We start from the raw sequence: 6,742 nt of genomic DNA on the forward strand, positions 1-6,742 counted from the left end.
TGTCAGTAGCAATACTTCAAAAAATGTTTACCCATTCACTCAGTTATGGACAGAAAAATCGCCAAAAAATTGTAAACACAAGTTTTATAGCTTGACAAAGTCATGGCATATTGTAATTGTGAAAAATATAAGTTGCCAAGTCATTGCTCTGATTTGTGAAGTTGAAAAATATTCAACTTCATGCAAGTTATCTTCCTACCAAATATGAAATACATCTGTCATTAAATAAAGGCTGTATGGGCAAAAGTGTAAAAATATATTTTGAGCACTGGTGACCTTGACCAAACTGACCCCTAACTCTATCCAAAAGGAGAATACCATGTAAGTTATCTTCCTACCAAATATGAAATACATCTGTCATTAAATAAAGGCTGTATGGGCAAAAGTGTAAAAAAATCTATTTTTAGCACTTGTGACCTTGACCCAACCGACCCCTTACTCCATCCAAAGGAAGAATACCAAGTTACTTCCTACCAAATATGAAATACAACTATCAATAAATAAAAGCTGTATGGGCAAAAGTGGAAAAATCTATTTTGAGCACAAGTGACCTTGACCCACTGATCCCTACCCCAATCAAAAGGATGAATACCATGCAAGTTATCTTCCTACCAAATATAAAATATATCTGTCACTTAATAAAGGCTGTATGAGCAAATGTGTAAAAATCTATTTCAGCACTGGTGACCTTGACCCAACTGACCACTAACTCCATCAAAGTTTATGTTTCTATCAATTATAAATAACATCTGTCTATAGAATAAGGTCAATACACCTGTAAAAATGTAAAAATCTATTTTTAACATTGGTGACCTTGACATTGGTGACATTGACCTTGACCCAAATGACCCCATACTACACCCAAAGAAGGAGGTGTTTGTACTAAACTAAAACATCAACTAAACAAGAGGGCCATGATGGCCCTGAGGTCGCTCACCTGTATATAGGCCCCCCACCCCCGGGCCAATTTTTACCCAAGGGCTTTTATTTGTTTATTTGAACAGACTTGGTAGACACCCATAAGAAGATGTTTCATGCTAAACATCTAAGTTCTAGCTCATTGGCATTTTTAAAAGAAGATTTTTAAAGTTTTTACTATACACATATGGTTAAAAACAATGTCACCCCTGGGGCAGGGCCAGTTTTGACCCCCGGGCGTTTATTTTAACAAACTTTGTAGATATTTACTTAAAGATGTTTCATGCTTAATATCTAAACTCTAGCTATTTGGGTTTTTCCACAGAAAATTTTTAAGTTTTTACTATACACATAAAAGGAAAATCAATGACCCGACCCCCCCCCCCCCCCCGGGCGGGGCCAGTTTTGACCCCAGGGCTTTTTATTTGAACATACTTGGTAGACACCCATTAGAACATGTTTCATGCTAAATATCTTAGCTCTAGCTCTTTGAGTTCTTTGATTTTTTAAGTTTTTACTATATGCATATAGGGAAAATCAATGACCCCCTGGGGCTGGGCCAATTTTGACCCCAGAGTTTTTATTTGAACAAACTTGGTAGACACTCATTAGAAGATGTTTCATGCTAAATATCTTAGCTCTAGCTCTTTGGGTTCTTTAAAAGAAGATTTTTTAAGTTTTTTCTATATGCATATAGGGAAAATCTATGACCCCCTGGGGCAGGGTCAATTTTGACCCCAGGGCTTTTATTTGAACAAAATTGGTAGACATTCACTAGAAGATGTTTCATGCCAAATATCTAAGCTCTAGCTCTTATGGTTCTTTAAAAGAAGATTTTTTAAGTTTTTACCATATGCATATAGGGAAAATCAATGACCCCCGGGGCGGGGCCAATTTTGACCCCAGGGCTTTAATTTGAACAAACTTGGTAGACACTCACTAGAAGATGTTTCATGCTTAATATCTTAGCTCTAGCTCTTTGGGTTCTTTAAAAGAAAATTTTTTAAGTTTTTACTATATGCATATAGGGAAAATTTATGACCCCCTGTGGCGGGGTCAATTTCAACCCCAGGGCTTTTATTTGAACAAACTTGGTAGACATTCACTAGAAGATGTTTCATGCCAAATATCTAAGCTCTAGCTCTTATGGTTCTTTAAAAGAAGATTTTTTAAGTTTTTACTATATGCATATAGGGAAAATCAATGACCCCCGGGGCGGGGCCAATTTTGACCCCAGGGCTTTAATTTGAACAAATTTGGTAGACACTCACTAGAAGATGTTTCATGCTTAATATCTTAGCTCTAGCTCTTTGGGTTCTTTAAAAGAAGATTTTTTAAGTTTTTACCATGTGCATATAGGGAAAATCAATGACCCCCTGGGTCGGGGCCAATTTTGACCCCAGGGCTTTTATTTGAACAAACTTGGTAGACATTCACTAGAAGATGTTTCATGCCAAATATCTAAGCTCTAGCTCTTACGGTTCTTTAAAAGAAGATTTTTTAAGTTTTTACTATATGCATATAGGGAAAATCAATGACCCCCGGGGTGGGGCCAATTTTGACCCCAGGGCTTTAATTTGAACAAACTTGGTAGACACTCACTAGAAGATGTTTCATGCCAAATATCTAAGCTCTAGCTCTTATGGTTTTTTAAAAGAAGATATTTAAAGTTTTTTCTTTTGGTTGCCATGGCAACCAGAGTTCTGCATGGAATTAAATTCTTTGAACAATTTTCAAAGGTGACCACCAAAGGAACATTCCTGTGAAGTTTGGATGAAATTGGCTCAGTGGTTTATGAGGAGATGTCATTTAAAGCAAGTTTACGGACGGACGGACGACGGCCGGACGAAAAGCGATCACAAAAGCTCACCCTGTCACTTTGTGACAGGTGAGCTAAAAATAAAGGCTGTATGAGCAAAAAGGTTTATATTTATTTTTTAAACCAGTGACCTTGACCTTGACCCTAGAGACCTCTTACCCCCAAAAAAATTAGAGGACCATCAAAGGTATCCACCTACAAAATATGAAAGATATCAGTAAAGAAATTAAGCAATTAGGAGAAATTTAAGATAAATCCAACTTGCCGAAATAGGTTAACCAGACAAGGCCCTATTTTCAAAGTGAAAAAAGGGAAATAACTGGGAAATATGGATGACACAGTTATATTACTTGGCAATATCATGTGCTTTGTATTGATAAGTAAGTGTGGAAATTATAAAGCCATTAGTATAGATAGAACTTAAGATATTTCCAACTTGCCGTTTTAGGTTAACCATTATTCATTTTCTAAGTGGTGAAAAGGGCAATAACTTGGTAAATATGAAAGCCAGAGTTATGTAACTTGCCCAGATCATGTACTTTGTATTGATTAGTAAGTGTGTAAACTAAGAAGCCATTGGTACAGGTACAACTTAAGAAAAATCCAACTTGCCGTTCTAGGTTAACCTCGTACGGACAGACGGACGGACAGACAGACTAACGGTTCAATTACTATATGCCCGGGGGCATAAAAACATATCTATAAAGAAAACTAATAAGGTTTGTATTAATCAGTGTACAAAAAAGGGACTTTGAGCATGAGAAAAAAAAAAAATAAAAAAACAAGAGGGCCATGATGGCCCTGAGGTCGCTCACCTGTATAAAGACTATACACATATAGTTAAAAACAATGACACCCCTGGGGCCGGGCCAGTTTTGACCCCAGGGCTTTTATTTGAACAAACTTTGTAGACACTTACTAGAAGATGTTTCATGCTTAATATCTAAACTCTAGCTATTTGGGTTTTTTCAAAGAAGATTTTAAGTTTTTGCTATACACATATAAAGAAAATCAATGACCCCCGGGGCCGGGCCAATTTTGACCCCAGGTCTTTTATTTGAACAAACTTTGTAGACACTCACTATAAGTTGTTTCATGCTTAATATCTTAACTCTAGCTATTTGGGTTTTTTCAAAGAAGATTTTTTAAGTTTTTGCTATACACATATAAGGAAAATCAATGACCCCCCAGGGCGGGGCCAATTTTGACCCCAGGGCTTTTATTTGAACAAACTTGGTAGACACTTATTAGAACATGTTTCATGCTAAATATCTTAGCTCTAACTCTTTTGGTTCTTTAAAAGAAGATTTTTTAAGTTTTTACTATATGCATATAGGGAAAATCAATGACCCCCCGGGGTGGGGCCAATTTTGACCCCAGGGCTTTTATTTGAACAAACTTGGGACACCCATTAGAACATGTTTCATGCTAAATATCTAAACTCTAGCTTTTTGGGATTTTTTCAATGAAGGTTTTTTAAGTTTTTGCTATACACATATAAGGAAAATCAATGACCCCCCTGGTTCGGGGCCAATTTTGACCCCCAGGGCTTTTATTTGAACTGACAACATATATATGGTATATAGTGAAAAAATCAACAAAGGGCCATAATTCTGTTAAATTTGGTCGCAGCAAAAATTCCTTCCTTTACTACCATCTACACATTAAGGTTGTTTATCCCAGGAAGTTTAAGCAAAATCTGCCAACAAGTTTAAGAGGAGTTGCATTCACAAAATTTCTATATGGTATATAGTGAAAAAATCAACAAAGGGCCATAATTCTATTAAATTTGGTCGCAGCAAAAATTCCTTCCTTTACTACCATCCTCACATTAAGGTTGTTCATCCCTGGAAGTTTAATCAAAATCTGCCATCCGGTTTAAGAGGAGTTGCGTTCACAAAATTTCTACATAGTATAGTGAAAAAATCAACAAAGGGCCATAATTCTGTTAAATTTGGTCGCAGCAAAAATTCCTTCCTTTACTACCATCTACACATTAAGGTTGTTCATCCCTGGAAGTTTAATCAAAATCTGCCATCCGGTTTAAGAGGAGTTGACAGACGGACGGACGGACAGATGGACGGACGGACAAGGGCAACGCTATATGCTCCCACATTGTGGGGGCATAATAACAAAGTTACAGCCAATAATAGCAAGAACAAGCAAAATTTGGACTTTGGAATTTGAAGGTCAAGGTCATTTATGCATGAAGATCAAGGTTAGTGTGGTCTACTGAAAGGTTTTGTCCCAAGGGTTGTTGTGGCCATGTATGAAGACAATACACCAGGGAATTCCCCAGACGCTTTTAGCGCATCGGCACCGATGCGCTAAAATTTCAGAACAAAAAATCCCGATGCGCTTAAAATTATCATAGCGCTATAAAAAATGACCGATATTCCTTTCTTTTGTGTCTTTAAGTTAACCCCACTTAGCCAAATATACAAGCCAATATACATGTCCTGTGTAGATAATTACCCGAGGCGTATAAACAACCCGATACACTGATTGCCTTGAGACTGTGTGACGTCACAGACACCTGTCATCGATGTCTGCAAACGACTGTTGGTGCACTTTCAGGTGTTGTCAATTACCGTGTATTGAGATTAGTGCAATTTAACCTCGGCATGTGTGATATTTACATGTTTCAGGTAGGTGTAATAACTTTTATTGTTTTGATACTATAATTGGCATTAATTGACATGCGATATAACAGTTTGATATTTAGGGATGAATGGGTTATTTATCTTGATATAAGTGTAATGTTCAATTTCATCTTTCACTTTCTTACGATCGTTACGTCTAAGCAGTACTGTGGTATTAAGATTTCAAAAAATAATATGGCTAACCTGATGAAGAAAGAGGCCAGCGCCTAGTTCACTATCAATTAAGGATTTTTTTTAGCTAAAGATACTTCAGCGAACAGTTTTATAGTACTGCTAGACCTGTCGCACGACGTCAAAATAAAAGCGACATATAAATTTATGGAAGCCAGAACTAGGTTTTTTGTGAGCAATGTCGTTGAGACTGTCTCAGGATCATTTTGCTTTTTAATATATACATGATAATCGTATTTTACTTGGATTAAACTGCACAGATATTCAGAAATAAATTTGGTTGATGGCTACTTTAACATTGAAAGGCTACTTTAACATTGAAAACATTTATCGACTGTTCATTATCAACTTGCAACTGAGTGAAAACAACAACAAAAACTTTACATCAACAATCCCACTTAGTGACAGCCCATTGGTCATTTTCTTTTTTAATTGAAAAAAAAAATGAGTAAAAATATCTTGTAAACTGTTTCTGTTAACTGAATCCCCAAAATGAAAAAAATATTAATTTTGCAGGCCCTCTTTAATCGAGCCTGTTCATGGACAGCTTTGTGAAGTGCAATCTACTGTCCATGCCCCTTAGCATTGGTTTGTCAGGACATACAGGAGCTGGCCAGGCACTTTGGTGTAGATATGGAGCAGTGCCGCAGTCACTGGCACCAGGTACATGCCAGTCTAGAGGGGACTGATCAGACCATGACCTTGATAACCGGCAACCTTTCTACCAGTCATCCAGCTCGATCTTTACAGAATTGCTGCTGTGGGTCTCCTCCTCGGTGTACGGACATAATCCCCTTCGGACAAAATCCCCTTCATGTATTTTTGTATATCTGGACATAATCCCCTTCATGGGTGGACATAATCCCCTTCATGTGTGAAATTTTGAAGTGGACAAAATCCCCTTCATAAAATTGCTACCTAGGACAAAATCCCCCTCAGAGGAATTTTCGGTTTATAAAGTGGGTATGAGAGCGACATACTGCATTATGCTGTGTGGTAAATATCTTAATGTATAAATAAGTAGAAATTATTTCAGCAGAAAAGCACATTCAATTAGCACATTTTAATCACATTAAAATTGCTTTGTTAAAGCATTCATAACAATCAATCAAGCAGTGCAGTGATCTTGGTTTGATTAAATTATCACTCTTTCATCAATAGAAATTGTAAC

The sequence above is a fragment of the Ruditapes philippinarum genome, unplaced genomic scaffold (assembly GCF_026571515.1).
Source record: "Ruditapes philippinarum isolate M1 unplaced genomic scaffold, ASM2657151v2 ctg5060_1_1_1_1, whole genome shotgun sequence".
In the NCBI taxonomy this organism is placed as follows: Eukaryota; Metazoa; Mollusca; class Bivalvia; order Venerida; family Veneridae; genus Ruditapes; species Ruditapes philippinarum.